Source organism: Myodes glareolus, chromosome 22 (genome assembly GCF_982192425.1).
Source record: "Myodes glareolus chromosome 22, mMyoGla1.1, whole genome shotgun sequence".
In the NCBI taxonomy this organism is placed as follows: domain Eukaryota; kingdom Metazoa; phylum Chordata; class Mammalia; order Rodentia; family Cricetidae; genus Myodes; species Myodes glareolus.
The window spans coordinates 34,807,250-34,824,823 of record NC_142047.1 but is presented as its reverse complement, the minus strand read 5'-3'; the positions used below and the strand labels follow the sequence as shown (position 1 = coordinate 34,824,823).

At 48.0% G+C, this 17,574-nt stretch overlaps 1 pseudogene; it reads left to right on the top strand.

Annotated features, from left to right (window-relative positions):
• The first annotated feature begins 6,776 nt into the window (after window positions 1-6,776).
• On the top strand, window positions 6,777-14,844 carry LOC125397967 (tissue alpha-L-fucosidase pseudogene; annotated as a pseudogene).
• The last annotated feature ends 2,730 nt before the right edge of the window (window positions 14,845-17,574 follow it).

The following is a 17,574-nucleotide window of genomic DNA, read 5'->3' as shown; positions in this document are numbered from 1 at the left end:
GGCGGTGGTGGCGCACGCCTTTAATCCCGGCAGAGGCAGAGGCAGGCAGATCTCTGAGTTGGAGGCCAGCCTGGTCAACAAGAGCTAGTTCCAGGACAGGCTCTAAAACTACAGTGAAACCCTGTCTCGAAAAAGAGAGAGAGAGATTTCTTCATAAGAACGTGTTTTTTTTTGTTTTGTTTTGTTTTTTTAACTGTTTTGTTTTTAAATGATATGCCAAAGGCAAGCAAAATGGGGAATTGAAGAATTCACTCAGAGTGTTGGTCAAATTATAATAAATTATAATGTTTCTGATACTGCAGGGGAGTCAGAATGACTTCAAAGTGAAGTCCAAACCTGGCCTTTGGTTGTTGTTTTATTTTATGTACCTGGGTCTTTTCCCTGTATGTATGACTCTGTACCGAGTGTGCCTAAGTATCCCCTTTGCCCAAGGAGGCACCAGAAGAGGGTGTTGGATCCCCTGGGACTGTGAGATGCCGTGTGGGTGCTGGGAATTGAACCCATGTCCTCAGAAAGAGAAGTAGTCAGCAGTCAGCATCTTTTCCACTGAGCCATTTCTCTCCAGCCCCACGAAATTCTTTTCAGAAGAGACTGAATATGTCAAGTATGGCCATCAACAGAAATGTTCTTTTCGATGAGTGAAAAGAATGAAACTGAGGAAATTGTAGGTGTCGCGAGTGGATGTTCCTTCCCCTGAGAATAGCCTTTGTTTGCTTTGTTTGTTTTTGGAGCATGCTCTCTGGAACCCACTGGCCTCACACTCAAAATCATCTTGCCCTGGCCTCCTAAATGCTGGGACTACAGGTTTGAGACCCCATACTTGACTAAGAGTGGATAATTCTTTTGTAAGGTTTATTTTTATGTATATAAATGTTTTGCTTGCATGTATGTATACCGTGTGTGTGTGTGTGTGTGTGTGTGTGTGTGTGTGTGTAACCAAGGGAGGCCACAAGAGGGCATTAGATCCTCTGGAACTGGAGTTACAGCCTGTAGTGAGCCGCCACGTGGGTGCTGGTATCATGGGGAGCCCACTAGAGAAGATCACTCAGATGTAGTCTATAGCCAACTGAAAGTCTTTGATTCTAGACTGGGACTACACTCGGATATTTGGGACCTAAATGAAGCCCAAGCATTTAGAGCAAGGGGCTTTTAAAGGCAAAAACCACATCCTGGTCTCCTGTTTGGCAGCTACAGGGGGGAGGTTTTATACGAGCAGATAGTTTAACAGAAGCTAAGATAAGCAGTCTGCAGGGGGAGGTTTGCAAAAAACAGCCAGTTGAACAGAAACCAAGATAAATTAACCCGGGGTATCTTGACCCTTGGGTTCTTAGAATAGAAAGGGGTAATTTTCTATGGAATTCTCCCATCAAGGAGGTCAGATTCTAGTCAAACCTACAATGGCCTCTGAAAGATGAAGGAAGCGGCCTTGTCTTGGCCTGTCACACTGGAACTGAACCTCAGGTCCTGCAGGAAGTTCATCAAGTGCTCTTAACTGCTGGGGCCTTCTCTCCAGCCCCAGGAGTGCTTCAATCTTTAAAGTAGCTGTACTTCAAGTCCAGTCCTGGACTTAGAAGCCACAGCCGTCACCTGATGAGTGGCTGGGGTAAAGCCAGTGGTCAACTCCACAGACCCCAACTGATTTGGGTGCGTGCATAGGTTTGCTATTGAGACTGACAACTGTCATCTAATGAAGAAATCAAAAGGGAATCATGGGGCCAGTGAGATGGCTCTGCAGCAGGTAAAGGTGCCTGCCACCAGCTCTGACAACAAGAGTGTGATTGCTGGAACCCACGTGGTAGACTCTCCCAAGTTGTCCTGTGACTGCCACACGTGTACCACGGCCTGCATACTCATGCACATACATGCTAATAAAATAGAGTGAGTATCTCAGGGGATTTGTAGGTTTCTTACCTACCCTTGGCAGCTCCTGCCTCTGCTCTTGGGCCCCTTTGCCTCTGGTCCCCCTGCTGCTCTTATTGATAAGCAGGTGCTGGAGGATAGGATGTCCCAGCCAGTCACACCTGCTGCCCCTTATCTTTGGCTCTCCTCTCAGAGGCTGAATGAAGCAGGGAAATCCTATCTGCAGCTGCAGTGAGTCACAAAACCCAACAGCCACTGTTGGACCTGACGTTTCCCCTGGGACTTGCCGAGGGTGTCAGAGGAGAAGTGGCTTTTCACAGCCAGCCCTGGCTTCTGAATGAATCTAGGCTCCTTTGACAATGGGACGAATCACCGACCTGGTGAAGAACAGGCCTGGAACAGGTGGTTAAGGCGTGTGGTTGAGGTGTGTGCCACACAGTTTTCCCTTTGGACATGCTTCCCCTCTACAAAACGAGGACTTAGTCCTGCGGTCATGGGGTTCTATGCCAAGAACCAGGAGTGAGATGGCACAGCAGGTACGGTACATGCTGCCAAGCGTGATGACCTGAATTCATTAATCCCTGGGACCCAACAAGTGGAAGGAGAAAACTATCTTCCTAAAGCTATCCCCATACACACACACACACGAACACAAACTAAAAAAATTAATGCAATTTTTGAAAACAAAAACAAAGTATTTCCAGAGAGTAAGCCAACATCCCTGACTATTCCCCAGAGCAATAATCCTGCACGCCCCTAATAGTCAGCCGTGCTAATGAGGACTGCCTGGGCATTTGGTTCATCTTTTATGGTCCCCCCTGTTTGGTTGGAAGCATCACCCCAGTCCTTGGCATCCTTATACCCAAAGAGTCTGAAATGTTTGGGTTAAGGCTTCACCTCAGCCTCTGGCATCTGGAAATGTTGGGTGGAAAGTCTGGAATGTTTGGGTGGAAAGTTCCATCCCAAGCCCCCTCTCCTGGGAATTGCCTCAGTCCGAACTCCACCTCTGAGAAAGCCTGCCAAACGAAGAGCCCTCCTCAGAGATGTACAAGACCACTCCCACAGGTCCCCCAGAGAACAAACATGTGTTTTCCTGGTCTTCCTTCCCCATCTCCTCTCAAGGCCTGGAAGGCCACCCGTGAATGCTAGTATCCATTAAACCTGGGTTTTTTTCTAATTTGGTTTGGTTTATTGGTTTGATTTGGATTATTGCATCCGATGAAGAGATTTATCAGGGTGCAAAAACTTTTCATACACACTCCCTCACCACCACCACCACCACCACCTGCCCCCGAGACAGGGTTTCTCTGTGTAGCAGTCCTGGCTGTCCTGGAACTAGCTCTGTAGACCAGGCTTAGACCAGGCTGGCCTTGAACTCACAGATCTGCCTGCCTCTGCTGGGATTAAAGGTGTGAGCCCCCACTTCCGGGTCATATAGCTGCGTGTGTCCATTAGTGTTTACCCCGTGTGTTGCTATCACATTTTGTGTTACATTGTTGCGTAATAGCTTGTGGGCCACTTTGTTGTCTCCATCACACCCAGTTCGTTGTTGATTTGCTCTCCCCACCATCTGGGAACATAAATTCTAGGGCTTGGATTTGTTTCTAAGAACACCGTCCAACAGTCCAGGGCGTCCATCTCTGCAGCAGCCTCCGAGCCTCCGCCAGGTGATGGGAGCTGAGAATGCGGTTCTGGCTGAGATCAGGGCTGTCTGGGGTCGAAAGTTCCACCTGGAATGACTAACCGGCTCTGAAAAGACCTCTCCAGTTCACTCTCGTCAAGTCTCAAATCTCTCCCCACACTTCTAAAGAGCTCCAAGCCCAAGAGAAAATAAAAAGTGAATCTTTAGGATGGATGTGGTGATGCCGAGCAAAGATCCCGGTATGAGGGAAGATGAGGCTAGAGGGGCGAGAGTTCAAAGCCAGCCTGGGCTTTATGGTGAGATTGTCCCAAAACCAACAGCAGCAAAACAAAGGTCTGGAGCTTTCCTGAGAGAAAGGTCTTACTTTTCTCTGAGACCAATCTCCTCAGCCTTCTCCTCCCCTTCTCCTCACAAAACCCCCTCACCCCAAGTGAGGTCAGCCTGGCTCACCTCAGCAGCTGCCCCTGTTCAATCAAGGCAGGGGCTCTCTGTGAGATCAGTTGGGTGACAGGCCACCGTTGACAAAGTTAGGGCAGTCCCCTGGAGAGCCCCACCAGCAGCTCACCCCATATGTATCTAGTCTGGTTCACTGGGGACCTCTGTGGACATTCTTCCCACAAATGTGGGAAGGCAGAGCCTTCCTTTCTACCTCCCACCAACTTTTTCTTTCTTTCTTGAGATAGGGTTTTGCTGTGTAGCTCTGGAACTCTCTCTGTAGACCAGGCTGGCCTCGAACTCAGAGCTCCGCCTGCCTCTGCTTCCTGAGTGCTGGGATTAAAGGCTGATACAACTTTGCTAAGCAGGCATTTGGTTCAGAGGGCAAATTCAGATCCTGTACTTCTGGATAAGGCCTTGGGCAAACCCTTTAGTTCCCCCTTTTCCCATTTGCAAATGGAGTAAGTAAAAAAGTTTTCATCGGTTAAGTGCTCAGCAGGGTGCCTGGCATTGAGGGCTGTGTAAGGGAGAGTGCTAGGACTATTGATGTGGGAGGCTGAGGGAGTGGCGGGCCTGGCGACACATCCATGTACAGGAAACCCTTCCTGAAAGGGGAACTTCCATGGGCAGAGTTCCTGGAAACGCCCAGAGCCTAGGTACACCTTCAGCGATCAGTAGCTGCGGTTACCCCAAAGGAACTTCCCTTACTCCCAGCAGAGGGCACCATTCTCCAAACCAAACCACGTCTGTAGCTGCATTCCTAGTCTGGTTTGCCAGGATAAGGCTAATAGGAAGGGGGAAGGCACACGTCACAGGGCCACTGGCTGTGGCATACCTTATATGGAAGTCCGCTTGTGAAGCCAGCTCTGCCTGCGTGCAACAGTAAATACTTGAATCAGTGAATGAAAAAGCACTGTGGCGGAGACACACAGTCCTAGGATGGGGATGGGGGCTGTGTGGGCGGCAGCAGTCCATGGGCTTGGCCATCGCATGACCTTTACCAAAGAACCAGTTACATTCGCTCAAACCTGTCAGCCCCCTGGAGAACTTTTTATGGCTTCTGTTTTATTTTATTTATTTATTGGTTGTTCAAGACGGGGTTTCTCAGTGTTAACAGCCCTGGCTGTCCTGGAACTCACTTTTAGACCAGGTTGGCCTTGAACTTACTGAGATCCACCTGCATCTGCCTCCCAAGTGCTGGGATTAAAGACGTGCGCCCCCTCTGCCCGGTTTATGATTTCCTTTTTAAAAGGAATATGAGGAGGAACTGGTGAGATGGCTCAGTGGTTAAGAGCACTGGCTGCTCTTCCAGAGGGCCCAGGTTCAATGCCCAGCAACCACATGGCAGCTCACAACTGTCTATAACTCCAATTCCAGGGGAATCTAACACCTTCACACCAATGCAAAGTTAAATAAATTATAAAAAATAAAATATATAAATTTCCAAATAACACATCTTTTAAAAAAAAGAAAGAAAAAAAATTGAGGGTCAGAGAGATGGCTCAATGGTTAAAAGCAAATATTGCTCTTGCAGAGAACCGGGGTTCAATTCCCAGCATCCACATGGTGAATCAAAACCAAGCATAAGTGCAGTTCCAGGGGATTCAAAGCCCTCTTCTGACTTACATGGGTACCAGTGTTCACATGGTGCACAGACATACATGCAAGCAAAACATTTGTACACATAAAATGACAAAGTAAATAAATCTAAAATAAAAAGGAAATTGAGAGTTAAGGTAAGTGCTGGGCATGGTGGCACTTGAAAGGAAAACTAAGACAGGGAAATTGAGAGTTCCAGACCAGCCTGATTGACGGGAAGAGGAAGGGCAACAATGGAGACAGTTAGCTTTATGCTTTCTTTAAGGGTGGTGTCTCATATATCCCAGGTTGGCCTGGAACTCAAATTTGAACTCATTATGTGGCCTTCAACCCCTGAGTGTCCAGTCTCTGCCTTCCAAATGCCAAGATAACGGGAGTGCACCAGCATGCCTTGTTGATGAAGTGCTATAAACTAAATGTAAGGCTTTATGAGTGCCTGGCAGGCATTCTATCAACTAAGGTACCCTCCAACCCTCTTTTTATTGTGAAGAATAAAACCTCTGCCAGTCATTTTAGACGGAAGTTTCTGTCCCACTTGGTCCTGCAGCCGTTCAGTCCTAAAGAAACACACAGAGGTTTATATTAATTATAAACTGGTTGGCCTATTAGCTCAGGCTTTTTATTAATTAGCTCTTACAACTTAATTTAACCCATAATTCTTATCTGTGTTTAGCCGCATGGCTTGAGACCTTATTCAGTGAGACATTCTTATCTTCCTCTGCATCTGACTGGTGACTGACTCTCTGCCTTTCCTCTTCCCAGAATTTTCCTCGTCTGGTTGTCCTACCTGTCTACTAGCCGATCAGTGTTTTATTAAAGTAATATGAGTGGCAACTCTTTGCAGTATACGAAAGCATTATCCTACAAGGGGATGATGGCAAATGCATGTAATCCCAGCACCCAGAAGATAGAGGCAAGCAAAACTCTGAGTTCTAGATCAACCTGGTCTACATAGCAAGTTTCAGGACAGCCAAGACTACATAGAAAGACTCTGTCTCAAAAAACAAACAACAACAACAACAAAAAGACCAAGACTGATATCTCCCAAAGAACAACATCCAACTGAGGTACCTCCTGCCCCGCCCACACACACACAAAAGAAAGAAGGAGAAAAAAAGAAAAGAAAAAGTAAAACCCTGGGGAAATGCCTCAAAAGTAGAACAACTGCCCAATATACACAAGATTATACAAAAGTCACACCCACTCTGCCAGACATTACAGTTGGGACCAAACTGCCGACATGCAGGACAAAATGCCCTTCAGATGGTATGCTGGTCCTGTGTTAAGGCAAAACTGCCTGCCTGACCGTCGAACTCCATGCTATACATCAACCCTTCCAGCCCCTGCCTTTGTAGTTTGTGGGCATTATCCCAGGTCTTTTGTACTCATTCATGTAACAACTATTTATTAATAAAGTTGCTTGGTGGTAGTGGCGCACACCTTTAATCCCAGCACTTGAGAGACAGAGAAACTGGCTGATCTCTGTGAGTTCGAGGCCAGCCTGGTCTATAGAGCTAGTTCCAGGACAGTCAGGACTATTACACAGAGAAACCCTGTCTTGAAAAATCAAAACCAACCAAGCCAAAACCCCAGCTTGTACTATACCAGATACCATTGCTGGTGCTGGAGAAAAAGGAAGTCTGTAAGCACCTGAAATTTCGAACTCTGACATGTTAGGAGCTCTGGGCAAAAATATGTGTGGAGAGGCTTGGTGCAGGGCATGTTCCTGTAACCCCAGAACTCGGATGTGGAAGGAGGATCAGTGTTCAAGGCTAGCCTTGGCTATATACTGTATAGAGAGTTTGTGACTACAAAAACACATGTCATAAAAAGAAAATGTGCAGGCCTTATGGTGCATTAAAAGGCAGACTGGAGGAGAAGAGAGGGCTGGGATAGGGCAAAGGGCTGGAGTGAGGACTCAGGTACAGCAGCCGAAGAAGGCCTGGCTGAAACTTAAGTACAGACTTCAGAAGGTAATCTCACAGTCATGTCTCATATGGGGAGCAGACAGTGAAAGCTAGCTCTATGCAGAGGAGCTGGTGGAGCAGAAGGATTCAGGGTGCCCAGTGCTGGGCATCTTCCTCCTCCAAGGCTAGGCTATTGGATGACTCCAGGCCCAGACCTGAAAACCCTGGGAAAAATCCTGACTCAGCGTGGCTCTGGAGCAGGCAAAACCTGATTCTTTCACTGAGCCATCCCCAGTCACCAAGGGGGAGCCAGGGCCTGCCTGGGCCTGTGTCAGTTGCAAACCTGGCAGACAGGAACAGCGAGATTCTTCTCTCAGGGCCCCAGGGCAGACTGGGAACCTGGTTAGAAGTGCAGTGCAGTGTGTGTGTGTGTGTGTGTGTGTGTGTGTGTGTGTGTGTGTGTGTGTTGCGGCCTGACTTCCCCCAAAGGGTCCAAAGGAGCCCTGTGAGGCGATGTTTGAGGAATGCCCAGTGTCAGAGCCCGGCCTGATGGGCCACTAAGGTTCCATAAGAGGCACCTGCTGCTCTGACCACGGTGATCTGTTCTTAGGCCCTCTCCGAATTCAAGGTGGTTCAGGAGCCCTGCCCCTTCTTTCAAGTCACCAAGTTCTCTGCCCAGCAACCTGCAGGATAGGGTGGGCATCTGAAAGGGAATGAGTGGGTCAAGAATGCTGGAATCTTGTCCTGCCATTCCTGTCCCCCCTGCTGTGTTAGTAAGCCAGGCTCAATGACTGTCAGGCAGGACGAGAAAGGCTTGTGTCTCATCCCTGGACCTGATTACCACGCACTCCTGAAAGACAATGCTGACTCATGGGATCTATTGTACTTGTGGTTCATGACCGAAACACCTTCCACCGCAGGACACCGGTTAAGATTCCCTCCCTCCAAATCAAGCCCACCTTAACTCAAGGCCCCTGTATTTGCCTTTTGCCTGGCATGCCAGTCCCCTCCCTTCTTTAGGCACCACCCAGCTTGTTAGAAATGCCATCTTTGGATAGCCCTCTTTGTTTTTCTTTCTTTCAGTGTGTGTGTGTGTGTGTGTGTGTGTGTGTGTGTGTGTTTGTCCGTGTGTGCCGGGGATGTGAAGTGTGTGTCCACGTGCACTTGGGATGTGGAGTGTGTGTCCACGTGCGCTAGGAATGTGGAGTGTGTGTCCATGTGTGCCAGGGATGTGGAGTGTGTGTCCACGTGGGCCGGGGATGTGGAGTGTGTGTCCATGTGTTCCCAGGATGTGGTGTGTGTGTCCACGTGGGCCGGGGATGTGGAGTGTGTGTCCATGTGTTCCCAGGATGTGGTGTGTGTGTCCACGTGTGCCGGGGATGTGGAGTGTGTGTCCATGTGTTCCCAGGATGTGGTGTGTGTGTCCATGTGTGCCGGGGATGTGGAGTGTGTGTCCATGTGTTCCCAGGATGTGGTGTGTGTGTCCACGTGTGCCGGGGATGTGGAGTGTGTGTCCATGTGTTCCCAAGATGTGGAGTGTGTGTCCACGTGCACCGGGGATGTGGAATGTGTGTCCACGTGCGCTAGGGATGTGGAGTGTGTGTCCATGTGTTCCCAGGATGTGGTGTGTGTGTCCACGTGGGCCGGGGATGTGGAGTGTGTGTCCATGTGTTCCCAAGATGTGGAGTGTGTGTCCACGTGCACCGGGGATGTGGAATGTGTGTCCACATGCGCTAGGGATGTGGAGTGTGTGTCCACGTGTGCCGGGGATGTGGAGTGTGTGTCCACGTGTGCCGGGGATGTGGAGTGTGTGTCCACGTGTGCCGGGGATGTGGAGTGTGTGTCCACGTGTGCCGGGGATGTGGAGTGTGTGTCCATGTGTTCCCGGGATGTGGAGTGTGTGTCCATGTGTTCCCGGGATGTGGAGTGTGTGTCCATGTGTTTCCAGGATGTGGAGTGTGTGTCCACGTGGGCCGGGGATGTGGAGGCCAAAGGTTGCTGTTGCAGGTCTTCCTCAGTTGCTCTCTACCTCCATTGCACTGTCACTATTATTACTATTTCTTTTCTTTCAGACCTTGTGGCCGTGACTCACCTAGAACCTGCTATATAGCCCAGGCTGGCCTTGAATTCACAGAGCTTGCCTGCCTCTGTTCCCAAGTGCTGGGATTACAGACTCATGCCACCATATCTGGTGTGCTGGTGAGTTTTCTGTTAATTTGATATACGCTCGAGTCATCTGGAAAGAGGGAACATCAGGTGAGGTATCACCTCCCTCAGACAGGCCAGTGACCTGTTCTGTGGAGCATTGTTTTTCTTTCTTTCCTTATTTTTTTAAGATTTATTTGTTTTGTTTTGGTTTTCTTTGTTCTTGATGGGTATGAATGTTTTGCCTTCACGTATGTGTGTACACCATGGAGGCCAGAAGGTGTCAGATCCCCTGGAACTGGTGTCACAGACAGTTGTGAGCAGCCATGAGGGTTCTAGAAACTGAACTCAGGTCCTTTGTAACAGCAACAAGGGCTCCTAACTGCTGAGCCAACTCTCTAGCCTTTTCTTTCTTTTTTATTTTATTTTTTTTGAGTCGGTGCTCACTACGTAACTCCGACTGTTTTGGAACTCATTACGTAAACCAGGCTGACCTTGAACTTACAGAGATCTGTGCCCCTCTACCTCCCTGGTGCTGGAATTACAGGTGTGTGGCACCACTACCAAGCCTGTGAGATGATGGGTAAAAGCCCAGCATGATTGCTTGTGCCTTTAATCACTGTGCTTTCTAAGATAGTCAGGGCTATGCAGAAACTAATTCTTGGAAAGAAAGGAAGGAAGGAAGGAAGAAAAGGAGGAAGGAAGGATGGAAAGAAGGAAGGAAGGAGGAAGGAAGGAAAGAAGGAAAAAAGAAAGGAAGGAAGGAAGGAAGGAAGGAAAAAAGAAAGAAAGGAAGGAAGAAAGAAAGAAAGAAAGAAAAAAAGAAAGAAAGAAGATAGATGAGCAAAGGCATTAAACTGTTAGCTGTCACTAAACAGCACCTAGAGCTGCCTAGAGAAGACAGCCCTACTCTCGGACCTACTTGCATTGAGAAGAAAGCTCTGCTTTGCACTTAGTGCTTTGCTTCTTTCAGCGGGAGGTAGAGGCTGGGCCTTGGACCCGAGGCCTCACTGGACCCGAGGCTTCACATGTATTAGGCAAGAGCTCTACAGCTGAGCCACATCACAGCCCTTGCTATTTTACCCTAAAGATTTTTTTTTTTCAGTGTTCACTTTCTCTGGAAAGAAGTTCTTCATATTCGGAAACTATGACAAGAATCAAGTGTTAACTTGAGTGCTCAAAATTGCCCGAGTTCAGGGTTGTGGGGGGGAGGGGTTCACTGGAGAGTCTAGGAAGGCAGCCAGGCGGAGGGAGGTCTGTAATATCCATTTTTTTGTAAGGCTGAGGCAGGAGGGATCACCGAGTTCAAAGCCGGCCTTGGTAAATTCAAGGCTGGCCTGACTGATGAGAAAATCCAGCAAGAGGAAGGAAGTCCTTCAAGTTGGCTTTAACTGGTGTATAACAGATAAGAGGCTGGAAGTGAGAGGGAAAGAGGGATTGGGGAGATGGCTCAGCAGGTGAGTGAACTTGTGCACCCATATCAGGCAATTCACAAAGGCCTGTTACAATTGCTTGTAACCCCCTCTCCAGGGAATCCGACTGACCCCCTCTTCTGGCCTTCTTGGCCCTTGACTGCGCATGTCACACATACATGCTCTCAGGCACGCATGTGCATGCACGCACACACACACAAAATTAAAAATAAATAAAAGAACATGCAAGCATCTAGAGTTCCATGCCTGACTCAGATCTCTGCAGACATGGATTGAGGCTTTGCCCAGTGCCAGGCCTGGGCCGGGCCCTGAAATGCAGCCTCATTCCTCCTCCACAGGGTCCCAGCCTGAGAAAGGGAAAGTGAGGGGAAGCCCAAGCTGAGCAGTGTGTGCTCAGTGGGGACATGCGCATGATCAAGTCGCTGCTCTAGAACTGGCTCCTCCGGTCGTCTCTGATGGACATTTCCACATGTGCAAGGTGACAGGTGAGCAAAGGACACTCATCCCACCGTGGCGCTGTCTGTGTAAGCAAAAGATGGCTAGTGACCTTTTAGCCACTAGTGGGGTCTGCTGAAATAATGTAGCCCATTCCCTGGAACTAAAATAAAGAAAGAGGAGCATTGCTGTGTACTGATGTGGAAAGATCCAAGAGAACCAGCTGACAGGGTAAGATGGAGAACTGTGTTTAAAGGGCCATGCCTCTGGAGTAGAAGTGGAGAAAGTGAAGACTATATGGATTTTTTGCTCTGTTTTTTAAGTTTTTTTATTAACTTCAATGTGCAAAGAAATTCTGAAACAATGCTGTCCGGTAGACGTTCCCACAAGGATGGAAACAGTCTATACTTACACTACAAACACTGGTTGTCTGGCTCATGCATTAGCTTGCTTATACAGGTCCCAGACCCACCTGCCTAGAGAGGATGCAGTCCGCAATGGGCCCAACCCACCCACATCAATCATCAGTCAAGACAATCCCCACAGACATGGCCGCAGGCCAATCTGATCAAGGCAGTCCTTCAATTGAGGCTCCCTCTTCCCAGTTGACTTTGGTTGTGCTGCTAACAAGTAAAAACTGACCAGCCCATTTGCTAAGTTAGTCCATTTAAATCAGCACAGGTGCTGAGCATGAGCAGAGTGCACTGGCTATAGTCCCAGGATGCAGGATGCAAAGGCAGGAGAATCAAGGAGTTCGAGGTATATATACCAAGCCGGAGACTGGCCTGGAACACACGACATCCTGTCTCAAACACAGTTCATAATAATAAGGCAAAACCAAGGGAAAGGAAAGTGGGGGGAGAGATGTGGGGCCCTGCTGTGTTTATACAGGGAGTGGTTAAGAGGAAGACAGAGTGACAATTGTGTCTGAGTGCTTTCAAGAGACCGGGCCAGGTGCACAGAATCCCTTGTAAGCCTGGGTATCTGTAGTTCAGTCTACAGTGGTGTGAACCGTGCTTAAATTCTGGTTCCAGGGCTAGCACTTCAAAAAAAGTCCCACCTAGGAGTGCTAATGACAAGCCGCTCACAACAGGGTGAAGGGGCAGTAAATTCACAGCTAGAGCCCTAATGCCCTGTGGGAGAGAGGACCCCCGTTGTGAGAGCTGTGACTAAGCCCTCTGGCTCATTCAGGGTGAGGACCAGCCAGTACTGAGGCCATCTTGTCCACTGCAAGGATCACCCCTTGAATTGTGTGGGCCTCACACTGTGAGGGCTGTTTCATTTAAATTTTAAGTTGCAGGTGAGAGATGGGTTCAACAGTTAAGGGAACTTGCTGCTCTTGCAGAGGACCCAGGTTCAGTTTCCAGCACCCGCATGGTGATTCATAATCCATTTAATCTGTAACTCCAGTCCCAAGGAATCTAACAATGCTCTTTGGGCACCAGGCACACATTTGGTTTATAGACAAACAAGGAGGCAAAACATTCATACACATAAAATAAATAAATCTAAAGTAAAAAAAAAATCTCAATGTATTTAAAGTTTGAAAGCAGGGTTTGGTGGCACACGCCTTTAGTCCCAACACTCAGGAGGCAGAGGCAGGTGAATCGCTAAATTCAAGGCTAGCCTGGTCTACAAAGTGAATGCCAAGATAGCCAGGTTTACATAGAGAAGCCCTTTTTCAATACATACTTATATACATACATACACACATACATATACACACATATATGTATTGAAATGATTGTCAAAGGTTTTTTACAGGAAAAACTTTGTAAATTAAGGAACTTTGAAAAAGAAAAAGAAATTTTACTCTACAATCTGTTTTAAGTTGTTTGATCCTGTATAAGGTTGTTAATCTCAAATTGGCAAGAAAGTACCTCCCGTTTGCATTTGTCTCTGTAGGAGGGCAGGATGAGAATGTGGTTGGTGATGAGAGCTGATCTCTTACTTAGACAACAATGCGGACACTAAGAGACTTACATAGATACAATCTACATGGGAAGTAGAAAGTATAAAAAGACAAGATCTCCTGAGTAAATTGGGAGCCTGGGGACCTTGGGGGAGGGTTGAAGGGAGGAGAAGAGAAGTGGGGAGGGGAGCAGAGAAAAATGTAGAGCTCAATAAATATCATGAAGAAAAAAAGAGCCGATCTCTTAGGCCACCTGAATCTCTGGTTAAGAACCACTTTATGGGAGTGGCGGGTGGTGAATTTTAAGCTGCTGCGGCCGGCTGCTGCTGCTGCCCAGGCAGTACACCTCAGACTGGAAGAACCTGGACTCTCAGCCACTGCCGAGATGGTTTAACGAGGCCAACTTCGGGGTGTTTGTGCACCGAGGGGTGTTCTTGGAGCCTGCCTGGGACAGCGGGTGGTTCTAGTGGCGCTGACAGGGCGAGCAGATGCCGGCCTATGAGCGCTTAATAAAAGAAAACTACCCGCCCGGCTTCAGCTATGCCGACTTCGGACCACAGTTCACGGTGCGCTTCTTCCAGCAGGACCAGTGGGCCGAACTCTTTCAGGTTGCCGGGGTCAAGTGTGTGGCATCACGAAGGCTTCACAAACTGGCCAAGCTGGAGCTCTAACGATGTGGGGCCGCTTCGGGATTTGGGTCAGTGAGTTGGGAACTGCTGTTCGGAAGAGGAACATATGCTACGGCCTGGACCCCTCGCTCTTGGAGTGGTTTTATCCATTCCACCTACTCGACAAGAAAAAAATGGTTTCCAAACTCAGCATTTTGTCAGCGGGAAAACAACGCCAGAGCTGTACAACCTTGTTAACAGGACGAGGTGATAGTGAATGACCCGTGGGGTCAGAACTGCTCCTGTCATCATGGAGGATACTACAACTGTCAGGATAAATATGCGCACAGAGTTTGCCAAACCGCGAGTGGGAGATGTGCACCAGCATGGGCAGGGCATCCTGGGGGCGGTCGGTGACGTGACCATGTCTACCACTGCCAATGAGAACGAGATCATTGAGGAATTGGTTCAGACAGTAAGTTTGGGAGGCAACTATCTTCTCAACATTGGACCAACTAAAGATGGTCTGATCGTTCCCATCTTCCAAGAAAGGCTTCTTGCTGTTGCCAAGTGGCTGCAGATCAACGGGGACGCCATCTATGCCTCTCAGCCATGGAGAGTGCAGTCTGAAAAGAACACGACAGTTGTGTGGTACACCCCTAAAGACTCAGATATTTATGCTGCCTTTCTGTACTGGCCAGAAAATGGAATCATAAACCTCAAATCCCCCGAAATGACCTTGGCCACAAAGACAACAAGGCTAGGAATGGAAGGATATTTGACTTGTACTCAAGATCCCCAGGAGATCCTCATCTCTCTGCCCCCATTGCCACCTACCGCTCTCCCAGTGGAGTTCCCTGAACTCTAGTGGGCGAAGTGAGTGCTGGAATGCCAGGGCAAACCGTCCAGTGCACTGTTCTGCCTTTCTCTTACAGGCCCAGCAGTGCAATAAGGTAGCCTCCCTCCCCCACCCAGTGATGGCTTTTCCAGCCTATTTTAATCAATGGGAACCTAGACCACTGAGCTGCTGAATGAGTGGATCCATTGCTGGTAGCTCTCTGGTGAACAGAAAGGCCTGGACAGCTCAGCTGAGCTCACCGGTTCCTTCACTGGGGTGAAATCTCCCTTTCTGATGATATGAGCCCAGTCACCTGCTGCCTGTGGGGCCAGGTAAAAGAGGTCTGGCAAACCCAGCCCCTGTGCCTTGTATTGGCTGTCATTAATCCCAAAGGGCTTAAGCTGGTCCTGAAGTGTTCGCCAGGCTGCCAAGGTCAACTCTCTGGAAGTTTGTGAAGCAAGCCAAAACTCTGGCAATGAGCATGTCTGCAGAGATACCCATGAAGGAGTGTGATTCTGCCTTGCCTTTTAAAAAAAATTTTAAAAATTTGTATGTCAGTTATTTCTACCAATAAATAAATAAATATATAAATAAATAAAAGAACCACTTAATGAGGGTGACTGTGTTAATTAGATTTTTGTCCTCTTGACACAAGTAGGGTCATCTGGGAAGTGGGAGCCTCAACTGAGAAAATGCCTCCACCAGATTGGCCTCTAGGCAAGTCTTCCAGGACATTTTCTTGAATAATAATTGATGAGGGTCCAACCTATTATGGGAGGTGCCACGACTGAGCAGATGGTTGTGGGTTGTATAAAAAAAACAAACTAAGTTGGGAGATGGTGGCCTTTAATCCCAGCACTTGGGAGGCAGAGGCAGGAGGATCTCTGTGGGTTCAAGGCCAGCTTGGTCTACAGAGCTAGTTCCAGGACAGGCTCCAAAGCTACACAGAACCCCTGTCTCGAAAAAAAAAAAAAAAAAAAAAAAAAAGAAAAGAAAAGAATTAATTCAATAAATAAAAGCAAACTGAGCAAGCTGATAAGCAAAGTTCCTCCATGACCTCTGCTCCAGTTCCTGCTTCCTGGTTCCTGTAAGTCAAATAAATTCTTTCTTTCCCAAGTTGATTTTGGTCATGGTGTCTATTACAGCAATAGAGGGCAAACGAGGACAATAACCAACCAGGGTATCCCTGGATTAGCAAGCAGGTAACCATTTCTTCTCTGAGCCACTAATAGAGCAGGGCAAGGAGAAGATGTACGTAGTCTTAGTTGGAATTAGAGAGGGCCGCAGGCCCGGGACAGGGCCCACATGACAAGAGCAGTGGTCATAGGCACACATAGGGGACACTCCGTTTTCATTTCTTTCCCACTTATTTTATCTCCTTCATATGTTTTATCCAAGTATCCAGGGAGTGAGAGAGTCTTTGCCAAAGATCTAGGATTTGTGCACAGAGCAGGGCAGAACGGCCTGGGCAAGACAAGCAAGGAAATCCCAGTGGTGACCCCAGCAAGGGCTGGAGGGAAAGAAACAGAAATGGGTTCAGGGCTCCTTGGGGGCTCCATGGCTTCTCAGACACCAGCAGTGAATGAGCAGCAAGTCAAGGATGCTGAGCTATTAGAGGACAGCGCCACCTTCAGACTGGAGAAGGGCAATGCGGAATGTTGTACTGTGTTCATGTGTTTTGTTGTTTGTTGCTCTATTTATTATGTGTGTGTTCTGTTATTTTTCTTTGGATTTTTTTTGGGGGGGGTTGGGGGTTTTTGTTGTTTTTTTTTCTTTTTTCTTTTGTTATTCAAGACAGGGTTTCTCTGTAGCTTTGGAGCATGTCCTGGAACTAGCTCTTGTAGACACCAGGCTGGCCTCCAACTCACAGAGATCCACCTGCCTCTGCCTCCCAAGTGCTGGGATTAAAGGCATGTGCCACCACCGTTCGGCTTCTTCTCTGGATTTTTAATTAGCTACATTTATTTATCTTGTGTGTGTGTTGTTGGGGTTTTTGTTTGTTTTATTTTGATTTTGTCTTAAGACAAGGAACCACTAAGTAACCCTGGCTGGCCTGGAACTTGCTATGTAGACCAGGCTGTCCTTGAACTCATGGAGATCTGCCTAATTCCGCTGGCAGGTGCCATCAGGTCCAGCCAGTTTTTGCTTTATTGTTTTATTTAACTTTCAATTTTTATTTTATTGTTTTATGTGTATGGATATTTTGACTGCTTGAATGTCTATGAGTCACATATGTGCAATGGCTGTTGAGGTCAAAAGAGGGCATCGGGTCTTCGGGAACTGGAGTTACAGAAGATTGTGAGCCACACTGTGGGTGCTAGAGATCAAACCCAGGTGTTCTGGAAGAGCAGCCAGTGCTCTTACCTGCCAAGTCATCTCTCCAGCCCCCAAATGTTGGTTGTTTTGTTTTGAAATAGTCTCACTCTGTAACCCAGGCTGGTCTCAAATTTATGGCAATCCTGCAAACCTCCTGCCTCAGTCTCTCCAGTACTGTAGCTGTAGGTATGTCCCTTATACCATTACACCCAGCTCCAAGTCACTCCTGAACATGACATTGGAGAAGTCTATGGGACATGCAAGTGGATATGTTCAGTTGGGTGCTGGAGAGAGTTCTGTGTTACGTGGCAGCCAGGAGACCCCAGAAAGCAGAGGCATTGCAGACAGCTTCCCACAGACTCTGCCCTTCTTCCCACTAGAAATAGGAAAGGGAAGTTGCCAAGAACCACAGAGGAAGAAAGAGGATGAGGAAGGGGAAGTGGT